The 25,678-nt window shown below is 37.9% G+C and overlaps 1 protein-coding gene across 2 annotated transcripts in view; it reads right to left on the bottom strand.

Annotated features, from left to right (window-relative positions):
• dpm1 (dolichyl-phosphate mannosyltransferase subunit 1, catalytic) overlaps positions 1-25,678 on the bottom strand; it is a 67,109-nt gene that overhangs the window by 24,279 nt on the left and 17,152 nt on the right. The window lies entirely within an intron of this gene.

The raw sequence follows: 25,678 nt of genomic DNA, 5'->3' as shown, positions 1-25,678 counted from the left end.
CCTCAACTTGAAAATAAATCTTTCTATACCACTCCCATTAACTGGTTAAAAAATTAAGTACCGTAGATTCCGGACTACAGAGCGCACCTGATTAAAAGCCGCTGGCTCAAATTTTAGAAATAAAATCAATTTTTTACTTGTACAGGCCGCACCGGATTTTAGGCCGCACCGGATTTTCGGCCGCAGGTGTCCCACGTTGTAATATGAGATATTTACACAGAAAGATATTACACGTGAGGATTTTTTAACTTTTAATTAAATCCATATGGTAACATAAACAAATACATATTGCAAATGCTTTTTTTCGAACCGTGCCCGTAACGCGGCTACTTTTAAATATACGTTGCGTATACTTCTTTACTGAACAACATTCCAATATCTCCTAACGACTGGTAAAAAATATATATACTGCAGCCTACCAGGAAAAGTTATTGATCGCCTTTAACTTAAAAGCAGCGTTTTCCCTCCGCCGCTCGACCCCCTCCTTCCCGTTTATCGCAAACCGGTATCCCACAAGACGCGGCGAAACCGGGTGTGACGTCATAGCATCCCGCAATGTAGTACAGAAAACAAATATAGTTAAAACAGTTCTAACTTTAACTAACAAATGAATTACTAAGCGAAAATATTATAAACTAAATAACTGCCATAAAGGCAGCACAATGCTTTTCTTCGAGTGTTTTCCATGTTGATGAGGGTGAGTACAAATGACTGATTTACAATAATTTAATTGTGAAAGTGCGCTTGATTTATCGTACAATTTCATTGGACCTCTGTGAACTACTCATCAATTTTATTGGTCTTCTGTTACGAGGCAAAATGTTTTCGGCGGCATGAAAAAAAAATACATTAGCCGCACCGTATTAAAGGCCGCAGAGTTCAAAGCTGTTCAAAATGTGGGAAAAAAGTAGCGGCTTAAAATCCGGAATCTACGGTATCTACCTCAGGTTTTTTGAACTGATGGTTGAATTTACAGCTTGCTTTGCCACACACTAACTCAATCTATGGCAAATTAGCATTGTCACCTCTTAAGATATTTCAAATTTAAAATTAAAGTTCTATGAAAATCAAAATACATTCTTCTTCAAAAATGTTAAATTGCAATAACTGTATTTTCCAATTTTATAATGGATACAACTTTAAATTCTAAAAAAAATCAGAACTCCTGATCATAAAAATCTGTTATAGCTAAACAGTTGTACTCCTCCTGAAAAGGCTGAAGAAAAAAAGAAAAAATATTACGAACATCTTAACCCATTTTTATGTTTCCTATCTAGATTCCTATCTTTCTGATAATCTCAAATGAATACCACATAACATACTCTAAACCCTGGAGCAAAGAAACAAAGACGCCAGAAATTCAAAACAAAAACAAAGAGTGCTGACAACCCTCAAACAGCATTAGCGGGAAAGAACAAAGTCTACATTTCAGGTCAACATCCTTCTCCAGAGCTGAAAAGTGTTAAAAACAAGCTGCAGTGTAAACAGCAGGAAAGCCTATGATATAGCACAAATCAAAATTGTTAATGTAATAATTACTTTATAAGCTACCGTTTGAGACAAGTAGAACAAAAAAGCGACCAACAGAAACAGAGCAGTACAGCTACACCTGATGAGAGAAATCAAAGTGGTTACCTAAAATTGTTAAAATTCAATACCAACTCCCAAGAGCTGCAGCCTAACCAGGCAGGGAATGAGGTCCTGGTCCTCATGTTTACAAGGGCATCACTGAATAATGTAGGAAGTTAAGAACAATGCAGTTCAGTGCATGTGTGAGATGGAGAATTAAAGTTAGAGACACAGGGGATTCTGCAGGTGCTGGAAATCTAGAACAACATGCACAAAACATTGGGGGAGCTCAGCAGGTCAGCCAGCATCTATACAGGGTAATAAACAGTTGACATTTTGGGCCAAACCCCCATAATGAGGACTGAAAAGGAAGAGAGCCGAAGCCAGAGTAAAAAGGAACATAAACTGACAGGAAAAGGGGAGTCCAGGTGAGGGGGAGGGAAGGTAGGTAGGGGCAGGGTGATGTGAGAAGCTGGGACATGATAGGTGGAAGAGACTAAGAGCTGAAGGAGGAGGAGGAATTTGCTAGAAGAGAATAAACCACAGAATAAAAGGAAAGAGGTACTGGCCAGGTCTTGAGAAGTAGGGGAAAGGAAGGGAGGAAAAAGGAATGAGGGGCCACACGAATGAGACAAAACAATGGGGAGAGGTTACTGGCAATAAGAAAAATTGATATTGATGTCATCAGGTTAGAGACAATAGAATATGAGGTCTTGTTTCTCCAACCTGCATCTTGCCCCATCATGGCAGTAGAGGAGTCTGTGGGCAGACATGTTAGCGTGGGAATGGGAAGCAGATTTAAAATCGGTGATAACAGGGAGTTCCTGACTGTTTGGTGGATTGAACAAAGGTGCTCAATGATGTGATCCCCCAATCTACGTAGGGTTTCCCCGATGTGGAGAAGGCCACATTAGAAGCATCACATGCAATAAATGGTACCAACAGACTCACAGGTCATCTGGAAGGACAGTCTGGGGTCCTAAATTGTGATGAAGGAGGTGGTGTATGGGGCACCTGTAGCACTTAGGGAGATTAGCGTGGAGGAACAAGTGGACAAAAAAATTTGCGGAGAGAGTTATAATTGCATAAAGCCAGGGAGGGGGTTGGGAAAAATGTTCCTAGTGGTAGTGGGACCCCACTGGAGGCAACAGAAGTTGTGGAGAATGATGTGTTGGATGCAGAGGCTCGTGGAGAGGTACATAATGAGTCCTATCCCTGTTATGTCTGGGCAACGGTGATGGGGTGAGGGCAGATGTATGAGAAATGGAAATGCTGTTGAGGGCAGCATTGATAGTGGAAAGGGAAATCCCATTTTCTGAAAAAAAAAAGAGAGGACATTTCAGATGCCCTGGAATGGAAAGCCTCTTCCTGAAAACAGATGCAGTGGAGGTGGCGGAAACAGGAGAAAGGAATAGCATTCTTACAAGTGCCAGCGTGGGAAGTGGTGTAGTTAAGATAACTGCAAGTCTGTGGGAGAATTAACATGACAGATTTCTGGAAGCTCAAACTGAAGAGAAATGTTCGGCATAGGATGAATGTGGGGATCCATATAGTCTATTATCCCATTATTTGAAAATCCCAGTTGTTCAGCATCTAGCTCACTAGGTGCAGATATGCCTATTCAGTTTAAACACATTGTTTTCCTTGCCCCTTTTAAACTCAGAATTCACCAGAAAATTTTATTATATTTGTGTCATATTTGTTAATTAAAAGCATACAGGTATTTCACAGCTTATGAATCCCTAAAGTATATACAGCCCATACATACGAATGAGCATTTAGGAGACCAGGTGGATGGACTTGACGGCTGCCAGGGGATTTGCTACTCCCTGCTTGAGTGTGTGGTCCATGCTATTTGGATGCTTCAGATGCAAAAATGAATTTTGTAAGAACGAAGAAATATGCACTGCACACTATTTGACATCACTACACGGGTACAATGGCCATCATTCCCATTGGCTTGGCTGAATCTGAATCTGAAATGAAGCAAACTCTCAAATGTGCAAAACTGAACGTAAGTGATCCAACTGCATCATGCAACTGATTTTAAGTCAACTTCTTTTGCATTCACAGCTAATTTCTAACCCGCCATCCTTACCAATACAGCTTTACTTTCTTTTGACCCCTCTTTTACTTTTGAATGCTACTAAAATCTTTTAGAAGTATCATTGGAATCCAAACACACTTCAGTGACATTTAAACTTAATTCTCTCTATGAAGTAACTTTTAAAATATTCTATCATTTACACAGAAGCATTTTAAACATGGAATTCTCAAGATCAATAAATTGGTTTGTTCTCTACAAATAGTAACTCTAGAAAATATAGAAACTTTTAGTCAGAACACCAAAACATCAGTTGAAAGTAAGGCATAGTAATGTACATTCAATCTCAGAAAATTGTTTAGGTTTCTCTATATGTAAGATGTGCTAAAACAGAGGCTGATGATTAGTAAGAGCAAGTAGCTTGCAATCCATGCTTTGACGTCAGTTATCAAAGGTTCTATCAAACCGTGTGTGTCATTCATTTTAAAGCAGAGCTTATCTGTCAAGTTAGGTAGGCCTTTTCAGGTGAGTTCATTTGAGAGGACTTGACCTCGTCTATTGCTGAGGTTTCAGAGGCACTGAAAGTCACTTTCCTTTACGTAGCTACCTTAAGTGTTTGCTCCCAGTTTCCAGCTTCACTTGCTGCCTGCATCCCCAGGGTACCTGATACATGGAATTAATCTGCCCTCCATCTGCATTTACCTTTCTCAGGCTCCTTCACACTGATTGGCAACTTCTGACCATCATCCCTGCACCCTCTCTCTGATCAGCACCCTCCCAAGCCAAACCCTTCAGAATTTCTACTGCACTCTGCACCCAAATGCCCAAAGCTCCCACTTGTATCCCTGATTGCACCACAGACTGATTTTTACTTCTTTGCTTATTTTCTCTGGAATTGCCTTGGAAAATCTGGACAACTTTATGTTTATCATTTTAAAGCTACCCCCTTTATCCTATTCATATTTCCCTACTAACTCCGCAAAACAAAACTACTGTTCTCTCATTTTCCCGATTTTACCTTTCCACAAATGCTGCTTGATTTGTGAATTAATTGTAGTACCTTTTTTTTAAAATCCTGAATAACCAAAGTTTGGCAAACTACTCTTTGTTTAGCTCTCAACAAAAATAAGCACACTACAATCTTGTTCTTCATCCTATCTGACAACATCTGTGAAGATGAGCTCTTCTACCCTGTATACATGATTTCAGAAGACAATAATCACAGGGAAGGGAGAGAAGGATAACATATAGCTGCTAATCTGAATTACCTCCCAGTGTGTTCCTATTTATAATATGTGCAGTCTTCCTATGATGTTTGCAGATGACAAAAGATAGCAATCAGTGGATAACTGGGTGAGCAGTATGATGTTGGTATCTGGAAAAAATATCTAATGACTATATTTAATTTATTTGCAATGAGAATATAGCTGCAAAAATTACAAATGCAAAATTACAGTCAATGACATAAATATGATAGGCAGTGAATGCAAATCACTGTAAATGTATTTTGTATTCAGATTTTTTTGTCTGCCTCATTATATAATCACATAACCAATGTAACAGAAACTAACCAATAGGCAAGAGCACAACTAATTTACAAATATTGTTCATTTAAAATTAAACATTACTGCTTTGAAATTTCTCCCTCCAATTTTAGATCCTTCATTTTCTGGCTCCGATTGCAAACTGTCATCTTGCCAAGATATGGCTAATTTTGCTTTGTAACCAAAGACTGGAAAGCTTTTCAGTGTTTCTACACTATCTGCCCTTTAATTTTTCCATGCAGAATCATCATATGCTGAAAAGGGACCCATGTACTTTCTGAATAGACCTCAACTACCTGGCATATCTGCAGATACTTCACTACGCTCTAAGCCCTGAAGACCGCTTCCCACATGGCCACACAGCAAAACACACAATGGCAGCAATGAAAGAGGGCTAAAATGGTAAAAAAAAAAGAGCTTGCTTGTTCAACACAAGTGCTGGTGGAAAAAGCAGAGGCCAAGAGGAAGGTATTATGTGCAGGGGAGAGAAGTGGTGGCAGATCCTCCAAGCAATCAATTAGAAAGATGTAGCAGCAAATACCCAACATACTTATCACCTACAATAATCCCCCAAAATCTGGAGCAATTAGACATTTCATGATCTGGCAATAAACAAAGAAATAAGATAGATCTACAACCATTACTGTTCCTGCACGATACTTGGATATAAACAAATACATGAACAAATAGTCCTCCTACTCTGTTCTGCCAATCTTTAGAATAATGTCCAATTTTCTATCTCATCAGCGTTCTCTTAAACTATCACTATATCCCTTAATTTCATTCCTATTCAGAAATCTATCACTCTGTTTTGAAAGAACTGAATGATTAAGTTTTTACTATTATCCAGGGTAGAGATAATTACACATATTTAATTCTGCACGAAGACATTTCTCCTCACTCAATTCTGAATGACCTGCCTCTTATTTTGAGACCATGAGCCCTGGTTCTGGACTCCTTAACCCTCTAAGTTTCAATGTGATTTTGTCTTGTACTTCTAAGCTCTAGTGAACATAGAACTGATCTACCCAATCTTAACCAAGAGAAAATCTGCAGATGCTGGAAATCCAAGCAACACACAAAAAAATGCTAGAGGAACTCAGCAGGCCAGGCAACATCTATGGAAAAAAGTACAGTCAATGTTTTGGGCTGAGACCCTTCGACACAATCTACCCAATCATTCCTTACACAGAACACCCTGGAATCTCTCTATCACAAATACTTTTTCTAAAAAAGATGAGACCAAAACAAAACACAATTCAGAAGGTGTCGTTTCATCTAGATGCATTGGAATTGCAGTAAACTACTCTCATGCTCAAATTCTCTCATTACAAATGTCAAAAAATATTTGTTTCCTTAATTATTGCATCGAAACATGACTTTCAGTGATGTACATCAAAAACACACATTGAAAATGAACATTACCCCAAATTTTCATTTAGAAATACTTTGCCTTTCTGCTTGGTGCAAGAAAGTGAACCTCACATTTTCCACATTATAATGCATCTGCCACATGCTTACACACTCACTCAAGTTCATCCATATCTCAATGAAGCTTGTACATCCTTCTCCCTATTCACAATCCCCTGAGATCTGTATGATCAGAAAACTTGAGAATATGACATCTGGTCCCCTCAGCCAAATCACTAATATGAATCGTGAACATCTGAGCCACAACCACTAACTCCACTAGTCATAGCTTACCAATGTGAAAAAGTGCTGTTTGTTCCCACTTTTTACTTTCTGGCTGATAACCAATTCTTAGTCTAGTCAGTATATTATTCTCAATTCTGCCTTCCAACCTTCCTCACCAGTTTCCTATTACTTCACACACATTCACCTCCTTCCCCTTCTTTGAACCTTGTTTTCATCCCAACTTGATATTCTAGCTCCTCAACTCCTACACTGATCAAGAAAGGTTAATCAAGGCCTCTGAATTCTTTCATTCAAGTAAGAGTAGTGAGAAAGAGTCCATCCACACAAAGGAGACCCTACCAAGATTAATAACTAACTACAGTGGTGAAAACTATCCTGAGAATGATGTGCCAACATGGCCCAAGCTTCATGTACATCTGTTGCCATTTATAATCTGCTTTCATTAGCAAAGCTTCAAACTAACAACAAACAGGCAACACACATAAAATACTGGAGGAATAATCACAAACTGCTTATTGCAACCACTTTGAACTGAGCAACCATAAACACTCCAATTATGTCTGTGCTACAGGATTACTGTGAACATGTTTTGTCACAACTTAAGTCTGGTGTTTGCAAGATATTGGCAGATATTGCCCCTTTTCCTTCCACTTAAGGAGGGGACAGAAGAGGCAGCAAGACACAATGGAGGAAGGGGAGATATTGAAAGGAGCCCAAGCAAGTGAATGCAGGAGACACTGCAGAGAAGGTGGTGTAATAAGGGTAAGAATTTGATGGTAAACACAGTTTGTCATTGCACTTGATATTTCCAGCACACATGTGGGTGGAAAGTTAGACTAGATGGACACAATTGTCAAAACAAGGCTGATACAAATACAAACTGAGATGGCATTATGTACTGTCACATCTGCTTGACTGAATGCAGGAGGTTGTGAGAGGAATATCTCAATGCTTTCACAGGAGATTATACAGAGTCAAGATGCCAGTACCTCTTTTCTTGAGGCACAAATACTTCCTTTTTTAAAAAGTACTTGTTCCTCAAGAAAACCTTAACAGGGATCCTTTTTCACACTGACTCCTAGTCAGATTACAACTGCTGTGCAGGCATAGGCAGAAGTCACACAACGTCTGTCTGTATAATCTCATTTTGAGCCAGCTACATACAATTTTTCAGATTCAGGTTGATCATCTCTGACTTATATGACATGAAGTTTGTTGCTTTGGAGAAGAACAATGCAAAGGCATAAAAATTACTATAAACTACAAAATAAATAATAGTACAAAAAAAAGGAGGAATAATGTTCATGGACCATTCAGAAATCTGATCCCAAAGGAGAAGAAGCTGGTCCCAAAATGTTGAATGTGTTTCCTCAAGCTCATGTACCTCCTCCACAATGGCAGTAATGAGGAAAGAGTGTGTCCCAGATGGTGAGGATCCTCAGTGATGGATGCGCCTTCTTGAAACATCACCTCTTGAAGATGTCCTCAATGGAGAGCAGTGTTGTGCCCGTGAAGAAGCTGGCCAAGTCTATAGCCCTCTGCAGCCTCTTGCGACCTTATGCATCAGAGACTTCATTCTAGGCTGCAATGCCAGCAGTGAGAATACTTTCCACAGTATCACTAGAGAAATTTACATACGTCTATGTCAAATTGGTAGAGCTTCAAACCAGTAGGTAGTGGGTTTCATGTTCCCGTAGAGATGAAAAATGCACCTTGAGGGATACGCTGTATGTCAACAGATCACTCTCCTGCATAAGCAGAGAGGATTATCTTGGCAGATCACTCCTACAAAAAACATATGGAAGCTCATCTATTGGAGTAAGAATATTCCCCTACTCACATCTCATAATCATAAGCACTGTCCAGTCACAATTGTAGAGAGGATTCCTTTAGAGAAGAACGAAGACAGAAAAGGACGATACCTGGCCCCATCACCTGTTAGCAAGTTCTGTAGAATCTGAAAGGTCCCCTCAAAAGGGCATCAGTTCTCCTGCCACCTTGGCTTCTCAGGCAGCACATTCATTCAAACCCAGAGCTAACAATGCTACTTCAATTGTAGCTACGCAGCAGTCAGAGGCTGGGCTAAGGCAAGAGCATTTTGTGAGTCACAAAGGGAATCTGCATAGACTCAAAGTGAAAGGAGTCAGCCATTGTATATAATGCTTTAGTGCTGTAACATCTCATCATCATCAACATCAGGGGCCATGCCCAGTTTGAGCTTTGACTGCCATGGCCCACACACTCCTGTTTCCAGTCAAGTGGATCAATTCATTGGTATTCATTTCCAGTTTTCTGGCTGCTGTCTCCATCATCATTAGTCTTTGCCTTCCTCTTGCTTTCTTTCCTTCAATCTTTCCCATAATTACCATGCATTCTAACTCCTCTTTCCTAATCACATGTCCAATGAAGTTACCTTGTCTTTTCATGATCTTATACATTATTTCTCTTTTTGTGCTTGCTCTGTTCATGACATGCTCGTTAGATATTTGTTTCATCCATGATATTCTTTGCATCCTCTACAAAAACCATGCCTCCGCTGCTTCAATTCATTTCCTCATGTTACTAGATATTGTCCAACATTCTGAGCCATATAAATAACTGGATAAATGTAACATTTCAATACACTGAGGTGGGTTGTCATGATGCCTAGTTTAGTGTTGGTCAGTACACTCTTCATTCTCGTAAAGGTGTCTTTTGCCACCCATGTTCTTCTTTTGATGTCCATGTTGCACCTGCCATCTGATGTTACCCAGCTTCCAAAGCAGCAAAAGTTCTGTACTTGTTTTGTCTTCCCCATTTAATCTCAGCCTACAGATAGGATTCTCCTTCTTTTTGGATATCACCATACATTGTCTTTTTGCAATTGATAGATAGACCCATTTTTGCACTTTCTTCAACAACTGTATCAATTAAGTTTTGTAGTTCTTCCTCCGTACTTGCAATTAACACAGTGTCATCCGCATATCTGAAATTATTGATGTTTTCACCGCCAACTTTGATTCCCAAGATGTCTCTTATTTTTTGTAATATTGTTTCACTATACACATTAAACAAATCAAGGAAGAAAACACACCCTTGTCTAATGCCTCTCTTGATTTTTGTAAACTGACTCACTTCTCCATCTATTCTTACAGCGGCAGTTTGTTCCCATTACAGATTTCTGATTAAGCAGAGGTCTTTCAAATCTAGATCTAGAGTTTCCTGTAATATTTCAAATAACTTATTGTGCTTCACTTTATCAAATGCTTTTGTATAGTCAATAAAACAAACAGATCTTTTTGCACTTGAATATCTTGTTCTGATAGTATCCTTAGCATCAATATCGCATTTCTTGTACCTTTGTCTTTCACAAAACCACATTGTTCTTTACCTATTTCTAATTGTATCTCACTTTTAGCTCTTGTCATCAAAATTCTTAGAAGTATATAGCGATATGACTCATTAAACTTATGGTCCTATGTAATTCACATTCTATTGCTCAGGTTTCTTAGGAAGAGTGATAATTACTGATTTTTTCATCTCTTCTGGTATTATTCCAGTCTCATAAATGTCATTGATTAAATCAGTAAGTTTTTCAATTCCATAATCTTCAAGGGCAATAATTTGTTCTATTACTAATTCATCAGGACCTGCTGCCTTTCCCTTCTTCATCTTATTTATTGCATTTAGAACTTCAGATTTTAAAATACTTGGGACCTTCAATGTTCTTAATTTCTGGTTTTTTGCTTCAATCGTCTTCAAACAATTCCTGAATATACTCAGTCCATCTGTTCATAATCTCTTTTCTTTATCAATCTTTATATTAGTTAAATAAAAAAGTAAAATTTTATATATAAAAACAAGAGAATTATCACAAATATCTATATCAATAACAGTTTGAATAAAAGGAAAAATAAACATGATCAAGATCAAGCAGAGTATTAATCTAAAAGAAAAAAAAAGATGAAGAAACTTTTATAATTGACATGTACAGAAAAACCCAAAACACAAAAAAAAAACAAGAAAAAGAAAAAACTGGGCAGCTCAAACTGAGAGTGAAAGCAAAAAAAAGGAAAAACTTTCTGATCAAATCCAAAACTTCAAAAAGGTCATCTGTCCATAATCTCATCTTTTTCCATGATAATGGTATCGTCCTTTGCTTTCAAACAGTCACTTGAAGAACAGAGGGCTTTTACCAGTGATATTCTTGATTTGTTGATGTAACTTTTTTGGATCAGTAATAGGGATTCTTTCTAGTTGGTCACATTCCTGGTTTAACCATTCTTCTTTGGCTTTTTGACATAGGCTTTTAATTTTTTAACTAAGGACTTATATTCTATAGGATTTACTTTCTTCCATCTCCTTTCTTCCATTAGATTTTTGATTTCATCTGTCATCCATTTACTCTTTGTGCTTTTTTCTTTTTTAGGAATCACTGACTTTGCTGATTCTACCAAGACACCTTTAGAGGGTTAAACTTCATTTCTACATGATTGCTATCATTTTCAACAGATTCTATTTCTAGACTTTGAAATCTATTCCTTACTTCAATAGTAAATTTTTGTCTCAAGTTTTCTTCTTCAATTAATTGCGAGTAGTCAAGGGATTGTTCAAGTTTTTGCTTCTTTAGTTTTTTTTAAAGTTTTACTTTTACATGACATATTACTGGGTTATGGTCACTATTACAATCTGCACCTGGATATGTTTTGCATTGAGTCACCGAGTTTCTAAATCTTTGGTTTATAGTAATAAAGTCAATTTGATTTCTGGTGTTATGACCTGGACTGTTCCAGATCCACAAACATCTTGAATGGCTTTTAAAGTAGGTATTCATAATGACCTGATCATTCATCTTGCACCATTCTACCCATTTCTCGCCTCTTTCATTTCTTTCCCCTAGTCCAAATTTCCCTATGGTATTTCCATCAGCACCTTGTCCTACTTTAGCTGTTTAACATCTAGGTTCACTTATAAGGTTAACATACATGCAGGGTTTTTAAGTTTTAGAAACATATTACACTCCATTTATGTTTGGTGTCATTTTCTATTGTAACAGAGATGTGAACACGACAACATTGCTGAAATGGACTCCCATTTTGCGAAAATAACATTCTTAATGGTGCAGAAATATACCATACCAGTGCTATAGCATTGCAATGCCTGAAAAAGGTACAAAGTTAACTTTGATTGAAATTTGTTTCCTCTGACATATGAAAACCTTGTAAATGCTGGCCTCAACAATTATAAATGCATACCACTGCTGCCATGTTGTCTGGCCATTATTGTATAAGATGCTTGATGCCAAATTGATTACAGTGTTGCAGTTCATCTTCCTTGCTTGTTCTGCTTCTGAGAGGGGGATTTCTAAAACTGTCAGAAAATGAGAGGCTTCAGAAAACAAGGACATTCATTTAGAACTGAGATGAGGAGGAATTTCTTTAGCCATAGGGTAGCGAATCTATGGAATTCATTGCCACAGACAGCTATGTCATTGCGTATATCTAGGTTCTTTATTCGTAAAGATGTCAAAAGCTATGGGGAGAAGGCAGGAGATTGGGGTTGAGAGGGATAATAAATCAGCCACGATGGAATGACAGAGCCAACTCAATGAACTAAATGGCCTAAATTTTTCTCTTCCCATCAGGCCTCCAACCTGATGGCATAAACACTGACTTTTCTAACTTCCGTTAATGCCCCTCCTCCCCTTCTTACCCCATCCCTGATATATTCAGCTTTTCTCCCCCCTTGTTTTTTTTCTCTCTCTTTCTGCCCATCACTCTGCCTGTTCTCCATCTCCCTCTGGTGCTCCCCTCCCCCTTTCTTTCTCCCTACCTCCCGTCCCATGATCCTTTCCCTTCTCTAGCTCTGTATCCCTTTTGCCAATCACCTTTCCAGCTCTCAGCTTCACCCCACCCCCTCCGGTCTTCTCCTATCATTTTGCATTTTCCCCTCCCCCTCCTACTTCCAAATCTCTTACTATCTTTCCTTTCAGTTAGTCCTGACAAAGGATCTCAGCCCAAAACGTCGACAGCACTTCTCCCTATAGATGCTGCCTGACCTGCTGCGTTCCACCAGCATTTTGTGTGTGTTGCTTGAATTTCCAGCATCTGCAGACTTGCCTTTTAAATTTTTCTCTTATGTCTTATGATCTTATGGAAAATCTGACCCCTCTCTAGATCCTTAACATTTTATATAGGATGAAATAGAACAGAGTGGAGGAGTCTTCAGTCAAAAGTAATGGTTTCTGAAGGAGATCATTGAAAATACCAAAGCCTGTGAAGAGACAGTTTATAAGATGGCAGTATATGATGCCAAAGATTGTGAAGTAGATTTTTTCTGAGAAGGACATATCTTTGTGTCCTGTGCTTACACTTTTGATTCACTTGACCTGGCCAATGATTACCATAGCAAAGCCTGCAGTAACAAATTGCTGACTGCAATGTCACTACTAAGATTCCACAAATTATAAATGCTGAAAAAGCATGTGTGCCAATTGTGGTACAGTCAAGGTATTCTGAAAGATGACTGAGCAAGTTCTAAAGGCATCGATCAAATATCCCAGTTTCAGAGCAGTATCTCTTTTAAAACAATAAAATCTCACAATATGCGCCTGGTTTCTACTGTGAGTATTCACTGAAGGCCCCTTTTATTCAAGTTATGCCAGTAATAGAGAAAATAAAAACCGTACACAGAAAATGTCACTGAGAGTATGTGCATGATTCTAGGGAAACATTTTATCACGCTTGAGTAAATGATAGCTGCAGTCCAATTTTAAGATGGGCAAGAACTCAACAGAAAGTAATTACAGCTGTACATTATTAAAATATAAGCTAAAGTGGCTTATGTGTGTGACTTGCACTAACAGATGCTAGGTGCTCCATCTTCTAGGCTGGTGTTTCAGTTTTAGTCAATGCTTCCACCAACTTTGCAATCATAGTTCCTCATGTAGAAATATCCATTTTGAAGATGCTATACTGAAAAGGTAGTTATCCCTCAGTCACTCAAGATTCACTTAACCAATCTTTGCTTTACCAAAGGACTTTATTAATTCACTGCAGTGAAGAGTGGGGAATATATTTAGAATCTAGCTTTCAAACTCGAGTCCATGAAAGCCAGTAACATTTAATGGTATTTTTAATAGGCAAAAGGCTGTGAAATAAATATTTTAAATGGGTGATAAAAAAGAAATCTCTTTGAGCATCTGCACTGATCCACCGGGCAGCAACAAAATTACCGGTAAATGAATGGCATGTTTATTTTGGCTAGTCAAAACAAGAACATTTGATTTTGATTAACTGCATTCTGTATACTGTTTTACTGTATAAGCCATTTATGGATTTTTACATAGAGAATGTTTTTCTTTTAAATGAACCTAACCCTTTCATTAACTCAGGGAATCCCATATATTAAATGAAGAAGAGTGTAATTGTACCATTTTTTCATCAACACTTTTAAAGTTTCATGTCCACAGCTGTGCACAATTTCAATTCAACTTTTATTATAGCAGAGCACTACATTTTATTAAAAAACACAATGGATTCTGGTTAACTGGGACACATCAAGATTAGTACTTTTTAGTCCCATTAAACAGCTGTCCCAATTAGCTGAAGTATGATGTAAATAGTTAAAAAGGTATACAAAACAGAGACAAACTGACTATCAAATTACGTATTTGAATGAAATACAGAACAAATTTGAACTCTACCAATACTGCTTCAGTACTCTTAAACTGGATATTAGTTCCTAATATTACTATCTAAATGGAGTCAAGTTAGGAAAAAGGGAAGTACAACGAGATCTAGGTGTTCTTGTATATCAGTCAATGAAAGCAAGCATGCAGGTACAGCAGGCAGTGAAGAAAGCTAATGGCATGCTGGCTTTTATAACTAGAGGAATTGAGCATAGGAGTAAAGAGGTCCTTCTGCAGCTGTATAGGGCCCTGGTGAGACCACACCTGGAGTATTGTGTGCAGTTTTGGTCTCCAAATTTGAGGAAGGACATTCTTGCTATTGAGGGAGTGCAGCGTAGGTTCACAAGGTTAATTCCCGGAATGGCGGGACTGTCATATGTTGGAAGATTGGAGCAAGTGGGCTTGTATACACTGGAATTTAGAAGGATGAGAGGGGATCTGATTGAAACATATAAGATTATTAAAGGATTGGACACACTGGAGGTAGGAAGCATGTTCCCGCTGATGGGTGAGTCCAGAACTAGAGGCCACAGTTTAAGAATAAGGGGTAAGCCATTTAGAACAGAGATGTGGAAAAACTTTTTCACCCAGAGAGTGGTGGATATGTGGAATGCTCTGCCCCAGAAGGCAGTGGAGGCCAAGTCTCTGGATGCATTCAAGAAAGAGTTAGATAGAGCTCTTATAGATAGCAGGGTCAAGGGATATGGGGAGAGGGCAGGAATGGGGTACTGATTGTGTATGATTAGCCATGATCACAGTGAATGGTGGTGCTGGCTAGAAGGGCCGAATGGCCTACTCCTGCACCTACTGTCTATTGTCTAATAGTAAGAGGAATTTATCTAATGTATGCAATAAACAAAATTATCGCAGACACTTAGTGCATATAATACCTTTTTACAATGCTATCAATGTGTATCTGCCAAATCTTCATTTTCATTGTAACATTCAAGCATTCAAGATGATTGTCAGTACCTTCAAATCTTTCACATCTCCTAACTTGTTGAAATAGTGAATGCGTTTCATTTTCACTCCTGACTATTTCTGGCATCTCCAAGCCTGAATGCTTGAAAACACAGTAAGCAAAACAGTTCTGAAGAGTTTTACTGCTTATTCTTCACCAACTATCAGTGACAAAAAATACTGCTTTTTGAATGTAAACACATGCAACTGACGCAATTTAAAAACTGATCACTTGAAGAAGAATGGTGTAGCTTCTAATGACGGAGAATGACTCCAGTTAGAACCTGTTTGGCAACAGTCTCCTGCTCCAATTAAGCAGCATAGTGTCCCAAATAAGTGAAGGGAATCCTGGTAATTTTCTTGATTAGTTTTTGTTCTTTAAAAATAGCCCCAAATAAGTGGCTTCCCCAGTTAACCGGAATCCACTGTATTAGCGTTGGTGCTAAAATTCTCCTGATCAAAACAAGCTAAAAAGTCAATTTTCATAGTTTGGTTCTCTATGTGGTTCTAATGATGTTTGCCTTTTAGCATCTTACCTTTTTTGTATGCTCACATTTGTGAATTCCCATTCCTATCTGTGTTGCCAGCTCACTAGTGATGCAAAGAATATTGAGGCTAGCAGAAAAACTTGTAATCAATAAAGGAAAATGCATGTTAATTTTCAGAAAGTAAAAGTATATATTTGAAGGCATCATTTCATACTTCAAGTTCTAGGAGCCACAGGCAGCAACACTAGAGTTTGTAGATTTTGTCAGATTATAACGTTTTGGAACAACATGATATATTTGCTTCAACTTAAGACAAACTGCTTTTCAAATTCCTCAGATGGTATGCATTTTTATGGGGGGGGGGGGTGGTATAGAATTTCTAATGTAGGTTTTTAGCATTTGTTAGCAACATAACAAATAAAGCTCATAAAACTGAGTGATCCACCAGACTCTTGCTAAAACATGCCTTTTGGTAACCAGCCAAATGACTTGTTAAAACAAAGTACACTATACAAATAGCTTAGTTAAATAGAACCATAATTTAACAAAGAAGGAGTTAGTGAAACCAATAAGGTACCTAAAATGCAAAATTAGGTAATTATTCAGTACATTATTATAATATTAAGAGTCTGTTTCCAGAAATGCCAAATTAAGAAATCAAGTTTCTTTTTAGAAAATGCTGGAAATATTCAGGTCAGGCCACACCTCTAGAAATAGAAATGGTTAATGTATCAGGTCAAAGACCCTTTGTCAGAAAGTGATACATTCTGATGAAGGGTTTCTGACTTAAAATGTTAACCCTGTTTCTTTTCTTACAGGTGCAGCCTGGCCTGTTGAGCTTTTATATCCTTCGCTGTTTTTTTTAAAGCTTCAAGGACCTATATTTTTTAACTTAAGTTCCTTTTCAGTTTTTAATAAAGCGCATGTCAAAAGTAATTCAAAAACATTGACTTCAGGTGTAAACTTCTTCTACAGTTACTTTGAACTTTTGTACATTGTAGCAGAAATGAATAGATCCCTGATAATTTATTTTGATACACTATGAAGCAACTTAAGTGTTACATGAAACAAAACTGTTGGTGTAATCTAAGTAGGGAAAGAGAGTTCAATGTATTTGCTGGCACTCCTGCCAAGCAGGCTACTAACATTATGATTTCATTTAAAGATGTACGAAGTACGTAAAGTGTCAGGAACTTTGTAATTAACAACACTGAGCTGACTCCTTTTAAAACAAAATTACAACTGAAAAACTACCCAAGTTATCAAAATTTAGCAATAACTTCAATTTTAGGGTTCACATTCCATTCTTCAGTATCACCGATCATTCAATACAAAAAAGCTCACAATATGAAGAGTTAAAAGTTTAAACATTGTAGATTAAGCTGATGTATGTACTGAATTTTACTACTACCTGCTTTTTCAGTTATTTGAATTCTGTGCATTATTGAAAAAGTATCAGCTCAAAAATGAACCTGGAGCACTGCAATTTGAGAACATGAATAAAGTTTTGGAATTCATATTAATTAAAATGGAATAGAATTAGAAGGAAAGTACAATATGAAAATACCATACTAACAATAAGTGCATTTTCAAATTCAACTCACTGTACTATGTTGTGATGGCAACCAGAATTTTGAGCTGCTGCAATTTATTGCCTGCAGGCTATATTTCTAGAAATGTGAGGTGGATCTTCCGGAAAGCACCATACTGCCAGTATAAGCCAGACGCCAGTGCTGTTTTTATACCACTTACAGTTCCACCTTTTTCTCTGGCAAGCCGCCAATGCATACCAGTAACTAAGATTACACCTTTTAATGTCATTGTTGGTGGTTATTTCTACCACTTCAGCTTTTACATTTATACAAGGAAATTAGGTGGGAGACACTGAGGAAACTGCAGGGCAAACTCTGGGTAGGAAATTGGTGGAAGTAGCGACAAAAAAGGTGGAGCATGAGTCAAAAATAAATTGCATGGATTCCCCTGCACATTCAAAGGAAGGAACCACGGTATGTTCCTCCTATTGGAAAACATTTAATATAAAATTCCCATAAGAACATTGCAAGTCAAAGGTTTCAAAGATACATTTATTGTCAGAGAAATGCATACAATACTGTATACATCCTGAAATGCTTTTTCTTCGCAACCATCTACGAAAATAGAGGAGTGCCCCAAAGAATAAATGACAGTTAAATGTTAGAACCCCAAAGTCCCCCCCAGTTCCCCTCCCTACCGTGCGTAAGCAGCAGCAGGCAATGATTCCCCTTCCCCCCAACGGCAAAAGCATCGGAACCCGCCACCGAGCACTCAAACGTGAGCAAAGCAAGACAGACCCGCAGTATCCCAAAGACTACATGTTCACCCGGTATTCGACATACCACAGGTTCTCTCTCTCCCTAATAAAGGAGTAAGAGATGTCTCCATTTCACAAATACATGTCTCCACAAGTATTACAGAATCTCATCTCACTGAAGGAGGTCCATTGAGCCCATACTGCCTACGTGATAAAGCAACTCAATACTTATTTTCCAGTCCTAAAGATTATTCCTCTTAAAATATACAGACATTTCCTGCATCCAACATTCTTTCCAACAACGGTTTTCAAATTAGAACTCCATTGTGTAACCAAAGTTTCCTTTGCCAATTATTAAAATTGTTCTCTCTGGTTATTACGTCTTTCACCAGTTCTAAGATTCTCCTCAGCTACTCCACTACAAGTACTGACAACTTGAACATCTCTGCTAAATCTCTCCTTAGACATACAACATACAGTGTGTGGTACACACATTCCAGATTCTTTCATCTCTCCTCAAATCCTTCATCCATCTTCCTGGCTAATCCCCACCCCCCCCCCCCCACCCATCTCCAAGGCGACCAAATCAAAATTTCACAATATAAAATTATTATTTCTGTAAGTGGACCCATCAACATTCATAATAGATGTTGAAAAGATGCTAAATGTTTTACCTATCTGTCTTTACACAGCTCCAGAAAATCTTGGGATGTAACTGATCTTTTCTGGAAGATGATTTAATATTGTCAATCTAGTACAATAAATTTGAAAAATTAATAATGAAATTTGAAACTGCACTTTAAGCAAGAAAACATTCATTAAGGCCAGTCAGGATAGCATCTTTGAGGGATCTGTCAACCTAGACCCCAAGATCCCTCTATCCCTCCACACTGCTAAGAATCCTGCTATTAACTCTGTATTCTTCCTTCAAATTCAATCTTCCAAACTGATTCATTTCACACTTATCCAGGCTGAATCCCAACTGAATTTGAAGATTTGATTGATCCAGTATTATATTTCAAAGCAACAGATAACATTCAACTCTTTACATCAGGAAAATAGTTAGACAAACTAGGATTGGAAGTTGAATTGCCATCCGCTTAATTAAAGGCAATATTTACCTTTGCTTTAGCCTAATTAAGAATAAACTTAAATTGTTCTTTATGATTTTTATGAATGACTTGGATGAGGAAGTGGAAGGGTGGATTACCAAGTTTGCAGATGACAAAGGTTGGTGGAATTGTGAATAATGTAGAAGGCTGTTCTCAGTTCAAACGGGACAATGCCAGGATTCAGAGCTGGGCTGTTAAATGGAAATCAACCCTTAAAAGCGTAAAGTGATTTACCTTGGAGGATTGAATTTGAAGAATACAGAGTTAATGGCAGGATTCTTAGCAGTGTGGAGGAACATTTGGATCTTGGGGTCCATGTCCACAGATACCTCAAAGTTACTGTGCAAGTTGATAGGATTGTTACGAAGGCATATGATGTGTTGGCCTTCATTAGTTGGGGCACTGAGTTCTAGAACCCTGAGGTAATGATGTAGCTCTATGAACGATGGTTAGACCACACTTAGAATTTTGTATTCAGTTCTGTTCACCTCATTATAGGAAGGATGTGGAAGCATTGGAGAGGGTGCAGAGGAGATTTACCAGGAAGGTGTCTGGATTAGAGAGCGTGTCTTATCAACTAGGGAGGATTTCATCTTCGCAGCAAAGGAGATTGAGAGCTGATTGATAGAGGTGAACAAGATAATAAGAGGAGTAGATTGAGTGGATAGACAGAAACATTTTCCCAGGGCAGAAAAGGATAGCATAAAATATGAGTGGCATAAATTTAAGGTGACTGCAGAAAATTATGGAGGGGGGGGGAGAATGTCAAGGCAAGCTTTTTTTTAAAAAACAGAGTGATGGGTGCATGACAGGGTGGTTGTAAAGGCAGATACATCAACAACATTCAAATAAACTCAGGTGTGTGGATGATAGAAAAATGGAGGGATACACATTGATACACAAGGGTTAGATTGATCTTAGATTAGGTTAAAAGGTCGGCATTGAGAGTTGAAGGTCCTGATCTGTGCTATAATGTTCTAAATTCAACATGACACTTCCTAAATTTAAATTAATCTCCATGAATAATATTCAGTCCCCAAAATTGGGAGTACTCCCCAGCTGAAGGCAATTTAGAAAATGTGACTTACAGCAATATCCCATACGATTGAGGAAAAGTGAGGAGCAATTTGGATAAATGAAGAAATCTGTGATACAACAATGCAATTTCCCATCCTTCCTACTCCATAAATATTTGGAAAACATGAAGTGAATCCTGTTTTTGTATTGTGGATGAGACCGTTCAAAAATAACTTTACAAACAGGTTCCCACTTGAAAGTGGCTAGTCCCATAGAAAATATCAACTGAATGCAGAATAAAATTCCTTAGACTGTATTTCTTTATTACATTGAAAACATCTTCACTGTTGATACACCATACACTTTTAACAAGTTTCATTAACAAAATCTGCTCAGGATAGGACAATAAAATAAGCAGCTGTAATAACTTACGTAGAAATAAATGATGAATAAACAAAACTATTGATTAGTTCGATCAACCCCTTTACCATGTTAAGTTAAAAATTCAAACTTCAAAGCTCAAAGTACTTTATGATCAAAGTATGTATACTATATACAACCTTGAGATTCATCTACTTACAGACAGCCACAGAATACCAATGTTAATATTGAGGCTTCATTAATGAGAGTGGCTGTGTAGCATCACAAGGTAAAAAAAAGTAATTGTACTTTTCTATCTCCTGCTCAGTGGGAGAAGGGAAAAGTGAATGTCTAGGGGTGAGGGAGTGGGGGTGGGGAAGAGGAGGGTTAGGGTCTTTGATAATGTTACCTGCTTTCGCAAATCACCAGCAAATGTTGACAGAGTCAATGGAGGGGAGGCTGGTTATAGAACCTGGTGTCACAATCTTAGAACTCAAGGGACAATATTTATGACTCTTTGGCCATAAAGTGGCAATTTTGTGAAATTCTTTAGCTCCAAAGGTTGTAGAAACCAAGCAGCTGAATATATTTGAGAAGTACATGGAAAACTTTCTAGATACAACAGACATCAAAGGGTATAGAAAGGGAGTGAGAACGCTGAATCAGACGTGATTGTTTTCAATGGCAGAACAGACTGAAATGGCCGAATAGCCAATTCCTTCTCTGATTTTTCTATTTGTCTGTCACTTACATTTACAAACATTTAGCTATTGAGATTAGATAATGAATGAAATTAAAAACATAACACAGTTAAACATTTAAAATCGATTATATCAATCAACATTTTAAAATTATCTTTTTGAGAACTTTATAATCGCCAATAAAATCAACAGGGTCCATGAGATCTGAAGACAGCTGACCTGGCTCGAGATCCAAAAGATAATTCCTTATAGTGCCTTGAACTTGGCTTGGTAGAGTCCAGGAGAGAAAGGAATTTTTCATTCAGTAAGCCCAGGACATGTGTGTTTGACAGCTTAAGTAAAAGCAAAATCCTGAATTTGTCTCCATTTAAGCAGGCAATTTCCATTCATTCAGTTTGGCCGTGCTGGCATCTATCACTTAGCCATTGCAGTGCATATTGCAGAAGACTCTTTTTCATGTATAACTAAAAATTATTGCTTTGAGTGAAAAGCAATAGTTAGTCTTGGCCATTATCATTCCATTAAGCTTAATTAGTTTGGCAACCCCCGATTCAAATTTTGATGAAAAAACTTTGACTTAAGAGTTACAGTTCAAAAGATATAGTAACATTTATAATTTAAAAAATACAAATTTAATTCAACATTCTGATCGTCCATCTACTATGTGATAATAGTGTTTTCAGCAAAGATAAATGGTGTATAAATCAACCTAAACTTGCTGAAAATTGCACAACACGTTGACAGCATTCTGAGCCACTCTTTTTCTTATTTTAAAGGTCTGCAAATTTTATTTTCCTAATAGTGTTTTATCCTCCTTACATAATGTATCAGGCTCTCTTTTTTTTTTGTTACACCCACTTCCCAGCATCCACTAAATTGAGGTGACCTATTGCTTTTTTCTGATCCACTAGAAGATTGCCAGGGATGATTGTACAACACTGAGCATTTCTGGTGTGCTGATGATTCAATTGTGCCAAAAATCTTTAATAAGCTATAATAATAAACTAAAACAGTGAGTCAGGCACTTGATTTGGACACAACAAAGCTGCACCAAACTGATTTCTGAAATGGTGAGATTGTCATACAATTTAACACTACAAAGTCCATTTTACTGATAACTGTATTCTTAAGTCTAATTTGAGACGAGTCAGCATCTTCATTTTTTCAGCACTCCCCTTACTCAAACATGTTCCCTTCAGAACACAACTCCTATTGAGTAAGATTATGTACAATTTGACATACTGGTGCATCTCATCTTTTAACCAACACCCCAAACATCTCCATCATAACTCCTGGGTAAGCACAGTTAAGATAGGTGTAAAAACATGGAAAATAGGCGAACATGCCCACCACACCACATTACCACCAAGCCAGAGGATTAGCAAACATATAATCATTCTTAAAAAACAAATCAGCACCAGCATTTCAATTTCAATTCATCCACCTGACAGATGGAAAAAACTGAATATCAATAGCACAAATGAGCAGACTGAAACCAGGTAATTGGAAAATATCAAAGTGCTGGGGGGAGGATTGCGGTTCAAAGATATCACAGATATAAGGAAGAAAGGGTCTGGACTCAGAGAGAAAGAATGGAGTCAATATAGGAAGAGATACATTCTGCAGGGCTTGAGCTGGCTGAAACAATGAGTCTGCTGGAACAGTCCTGCTTCTGAATCTTACAAGATTGAAGCAGCTCTGCAGAACTGCGAGACTGCAAAGCTGAGAGCTCCGGAGCAAAAATCTAAGGAAATGAGATCTGTAACTATCTGGCAGATATTGGCCAGATTCGGTGATGCAGCCATGATCCAGAGAGAGATAGAAGGAAGTAAATGTCTGAGAGCTAAGATCGGTGAGATAATATCAGCTTATCTGACCACAACTCCATCCCATTCTTTAGTTTTGCTGACAATACTACTGTTGGGTTTTTTTTTAGTGAAAGTAGTGTTGTGTTCAGCAGGGAACATGTCTGAGTAGGTGGAGTGGGGAAAAAAAATGAAGGTACTGAATGTTACATCAATAGTTTACAAGGAATAGGTCTTGAAACGGAAAAAGGTCAGAGTAATCAAGAATGCAGGAAATGGAAAGATTCGCTATCTGAAGTGAAGACTACTGACCCAAAATAAAGGGTACAGAGATGGAGGGAGCAGTTGAAATATTCACATCAGACTCAGAACTCACTTAGATGGGTTGGAGCAAAGGGGAAGTCTCTACTGAGGACTGATCCCTTGGTCTTGGTGGGTGGAGGGGAAGTTGGGGATGATTAGAAGGAACTGTTAAAACTGAAAGGGACTGGGACTGGAGGAAAAGATGGGGTCAGAAAAAAAGTTAAGGGAAGAAAGTTCAGAACTAATTTGGAATTTAAGAGCTATTGGAACTTGCAATTCAGTAATTATGGCTGATTATAGAAATAGACCAGCTCTGTACAAAGGCATAAAAGAGCACCAAACTCCATATATATAAGCCAACAGGCTTACTCTCTATCATTTGCCTATATTCCAATGAATAAAGTCCCAAACTGATCAAGCTTTCCACATAATTCAATCCTTCATGCACTGTTCTGTCTAAGCTAGGCGGGTGCACGGCTGCGCAATAACCGAAATGCTCCTGCAGACATAGCATTTGATGCCATGCAGCTGCAATTTTCTTTTATATAATGCTACCATAATTTTGAAATTATGATAAAAATTTTGAAATGTTAATCTAATTGTGAAATACCCTGTAATTTTGTGTTAATTAATATAATCCATAAATTTTCTAAATAATAAATGTACTGTAACCTTTACTTTGAAACATTTTAAGAGCTTTAACATATTTACATCGTTAGGTGTTTCAAGTTGCAACACGATTATAAATTGTAACAATAAACAGAGAATGGAAGTTGGTAGCCCAATGTTAATAAACCGCTGGCCCCCTGAATTACAGCCAATGCTGGAATATGCATATTACAAATAGAAGCATGTAAAAGTGCTGCAGTGTTCAAGCCATGTGAAAATTTCCTGTGTAGTCTGTGCAGCTGTAAAATAAATGAGGGAAATCTGCACCCTCATTTCACAAAAATGTCATCATAAACCAACACCTTGTACAGCTACAACAGCCCAAGGTCTGTGCTGAATGCCCTAACTGACCAGCCTGTCTACCTGTGATGCCACTTTCAGGGACCCATGTACTTGTAGTTCTTAGTCCTTGTGTTCTACAACCCTCCCCGAGCTCCCACTGTTCACTGTAAAAGTCCTGCACTGATTTGTACATTGCCTTGTATATTCTCATCCAAAACATTGATATAGAATAAAATAGCTATAGGCTTAGCATCTACCCCTGGCCTCATTCCAAATAAACAACCTTCCACCATTCCACCAGCATTTTGTGTGTGTTGTTTGAACTTCCACCATTACCCTTTGCCTCATACCATTAAACCAATTGTGCATCCAATTAGATGTGTTTTCCTGGATTCAACACTGAATCCTTTTCGGCTGATTACAACAGTAAACTTTACTTTAAAACTTGTTTGCAATGCTTCCATTTGCAGTCTCAAGGATCATCATGGGAAATCTATTATTTATGCTAAACATCACAATGTTGATCAAAAATGGAAAAAAAGCTAAATTCTAAGAAGATGCTGGTGATTATATTTTGAGCTGCTGGTCTGTACTATTTTGTATTTGAAAGACGATTCACACTACTTACAAAACTTTGTTGTCCATTCGGACACTGAAGATTGCTATTCCCAAGGTGAGCATCATAAATACAGACACAAGAAAATCTGCTGATGCTGGAATTTCAAGCAACGCACACAAAATGCAGGCCTGGCCTGCTGCATTCTACCAACATTTTGTGTGTCATAAATACAGGTTAGGTGCCAAACTTCTGTTTCAATATTACTACAAAACTGAGCACAAAGCATCCAAACAAAACAATGCACAATTTATGGTTATAATTTTAATGAAGAAATTTAAACTCTACAGCTGATGGGATGCTACTAAATGGGGGGGGGGGGGGAAAATGTACTTAGCAAATCAGCCAAATTTTAAGCCAAGTACATGAACACAAATGTGGATGAAGATTCAGGCACAAAGGTGGCTCAATGGTGCAGCAGAGAACTGCCCATACATAACGCCACGACTCAGGTTCAATCCTGACCTCCAGTGCTGCAAGTGAATAAATATCAGAACTAGAATCACTTAATAGTCAACAGAAATGGGGGAAATTTAGTGTAAATGGATGCTTGATAATTGGAATAAATTAAGTGGGTCATAAGACCTATTTTT

The sequence above is a fragment of the Hemitrygon akajei genome, chromosome 11 (assembly GCF_048418815.1).
Source record: "Hemitrygon akajei chromosome 11, sHemAka1.3, whole genome shotgun sequence".
Lineage (NCBI taxonomy): Eukaryota > Metazoa > Chordata > Chondrichthyes > Myliobatiformes > Dasyatidae > Hemitrygon > Hemitrygon akajei.
Note: the sequence above shows the minus strand (reverse complement) of the source record. Positions and strands in the feature narration are given on the sequence as shown.